Here is a 3,168-nt window from a genome sequence, read left to right as displayed (position 1 = left end):
GCGGGACGAATGTTGGCGAACAAAAAAAAAAGGGATCATGCATTTGCCTTGCTACCCATCTACCTCTGAGATTAAATTAACTTATAAGTAATGGTTTTTGTTTCTGAAGCTGCGGGCAATTCTAACAAGGTGTTTTTTTGGTTGCAGCAAGTTATTCTTGACGAAAGATGTGAACGTCCCGATGCATGTTCCAGATTCCTAACTCGTGTAGAGAACACCCCTCTTCAAGAGATACGAAAAGTACTCATTCCAATTTACATTGATATGGTTCATTGGGTACTTCTCGTGTTGGATATGGGGCATCGTTCCTTCCTTGTTTACGATTCTCTTTACAGTCACACGGATTCTAGGAAGGTGCAACCCCTTGTGAGTACTACTCTTTACTTGATTCGTATGGCAATTATTAATTAAATTTTTGTTACTATTGCCCTAACGTACGGAATTCTTGATTTGTAGGTCGATTACCTTGTTAAATGGTTCAGAATGGTCAAAGACATTGATATAACTGCATTCCCCATTGATGTAGTGGTCGATCGGCCCCTACAAGGTAACAGGTATGTTACGTGCAATTACTTCAGTTTACGATACCTCCGTAAACGATTAATTCTTCTTCTCGGTTTTGCTTCATGTTTTGCAGCCACGACTGTGGGCTGTTCGTTTTGAAAGAGATGGAATACATTACCCGTGACGCTAGCCTCGATTTCACCCAGCAAGATATTACGGCTATGCGAGCTTCCCTACTTTCGGAAATGTTGAATGGGGTCTATGGGAAAGTATCCCTATAAGTTGTTCACATTCTTATGTGGGAGTCATTGTTGTTGGTTGTACATGCATTAGAGTTCAATTGCTTGGCGGGTGATCCGATACTTGCTCTCCTCGTTCCTGAAGTAGGTGGCGGAAATGAACCTGCTAGGGTGAGTGGATATTTTGCACACAATTGGGAAACACCAAAATGTTCTAGTTATTCATTATGATAATTGTGCTTGTTTGCAGGTAAGGCTTGTTCCAAATCCTGGCTCTCTTCAGCGTTAGTGGCAACTTGAAGAAGTCGTGGATGAGGAATGGCTTCAACATCTGGTCCTTCAATAGCAACCTTCTGGATGAGGATTGATCTATTGCCACCTGCAAGTCTCCCTTGGGAAAATCTTTTCAATGATCAGAAATCCACCCCTTCATCTCCAAGCTATTCTGCCCCTACCAAACGCAAAGAAATCACTCCTGGGGAGGAAGAAAAATCTCAGCCGTCCGGACTTCCCGGATTCTATGTAGTTGTGGCTTGCTCCTTGCCTGGTGATCTGCCTCTCTGGTTGTTTGTTGCTGTCATGCTTGTTGGGGCTTCGAGCTTTGTTTTTTCGTTTTAGACTGTTTTTGCAGGTTCTGTCCTGTGTTTGGATGTTGTTGTTTGGGCTTCTTGCCTCTTTTTGTTCCCCCCTTTTATGTAAGGGGGTTGTTTTCAAACTTCATGTATATCTTTGGTTTCCATAAATATATCTGGTCGGGGTCCTGCCTAACCCCAGCTTACTCATAACAAAAATTTAAAACACAACAAAAACAAAAAAGCTTCTGAGTGACCAGGATCGGGAAAAAGCTCTTTCTACTGGGGTAAAGATGAAAAATGTAGTGGGGACCGGTAAACTGACATGTTCCACAATTCCACTCTTTTCTCCATCCGACACAAAAGATATGTGCTTTAAACATCAACTTCTTAACATTACGAGTTCACCACCCAAATGATCATCATTAATATATAATCTGAATGATCTTGCGCCACAAATGATGTATACATGTGATCAAGCCCATTGAATTGGTAGATCCTCGTGTAGAGTTGTACATGAACCCGATCCTACACCATATATGCTGATGTACTGGAATTCCTTCGGACTTCCGATTGAACTTCGGACTTCCGAGTCGGAAATCCGAAGCAACTTACGGACTTCCGAATGAAGTCCAGTAGAGTTGCCAACTCTACTGGACTTATTACGGAAATCCGAGTATTGGATCGGAATTCCGCGTCGGAAGTCCGATGGAAGGTGCGGACTTCCGAATGAAGTCCAGTAGAGTTGGCAACTCGACTGGACTTATTACGGAAATCCGAGTATTGGATCGGAATTCCGCGTCGGAATTCCGATGGAAGGTGCGGACTTCCGAATGATGTCCAGTAGAGTTGCCAACTCTACTGGACTTCCTTCGGCAATCCGAGTATTGGATTGGAATTCCGATGATAGGTGCGGACTTCCGAACGATGTCCAGTAGAGTTAGCAACTCTACTGGACTTCTTACGGAAATCCGAGTATTGGATCGGAATTCCGACCCGGAAATCCGAACATACTTCCGGACTTCCGAATGATGTCCAGTAGAGTTGCGAACCTATTGGACTTCCGTCGGAAATCCGAGAATTGATTCGGAATTCCGCGTCGAAACTCCGAACCAACGTCCGGACTTCCGACGCGACTCCAGTAGAGTTGCGAAGCTACTGGACTTCCGTCGGACAGCCGACTATTGGTTCGGAATTCCGCGTCGGAAATCCGAACTACCTTCCGGACTTCCGACGGGACTCCAGTAGAGTTGCGAACCTACTGGACTTGCTTCGGAAATCCGAGTACTGGATCGGAATTCCGAGTGGGAAATCCAGTCGGAATTCCGAACCAACTTCCGGACTTCCGAATGATGTCCAGTAGCTTCCCAACTCTACTGGAGTTCGATCGGAAGTCCGTATCTGGGTTCAGAATTCCGAGGAGGAATTCCGAACCAATATTCGGATGCCCGAAGGAAGTCCAGTAGCTTCGCAACTATACCGGGGTTCAGTCGAAAGTCCGGACGTTGGTTAGGATTTTCGAGTCGGAATTCCGAACCAACTTCCGGACTTCGGACGGGAAAGAAGTGATATTGCGCTTTCACGCTCGTCATTGGGAAGTCCAACGCTGGGTTCAGACTTTCGAGTAATCGTACGTACACTTTGTTCGTCCACAGATGGAAGGATTACCTCGATTCGATGGACCTGATTATTTGAGCACACCCAATATATGTGACGGCGTATAAAATGAATGATTTAGATGATCCAAACAATGTGGGCCGACTGACTTTTCGGTAGTGAGTAAAAACCAATGATATTGCCAACACCAATGATACATTAATGATAAGTTTTACAACAGTCACGGTCAGCTGTAC

General features: G+C 44.7%; 1 long non-coding RNA gene across 1 annotated transcript; it reads left to right on the top strand.

Annotated features, from left to right (window-relative positions):
* The first annotated feature begins 267 nt into the window (after nucleotides 1-267).
* LOC143856263 (uncharacterized) lies at nucleotides 268-697 on the top strand. The gene is made up of 3 exons (XR_013238139.1): nucleotides 268-366; nucleotides 457-554; nucleotides 638-697. It is a non-coding gene; the product is annotated as an uncharacterized LOC143856263 (long non-coding RNA).
* Nucleotides 698-3,168: the final 2,471 nt, after the last annotated feature.

Source organism: Tasmannia lanceolata, unplaced genomic scaffold (genome assembly GCF_043159265.1).
Source record: "Tasmannia lanceolata isolate RefF3 unplaced genomic scaffold, GAP_Taslan_0.1 ptg000023l, whole genome shotgun sequence".
Taxonomy (NCBI): Eukaryota; Viridiplantae; Streptophyta; class Magnoliopsida; order Canellales; family Winteraceae; genus Tasmannia; species Tasmannia lanceolata.
The sequence above is the reverse complement of the archived record's forward strand: the minus strand, read 5'-3'. Positions and strand labels throughout refer to the sequence as shown.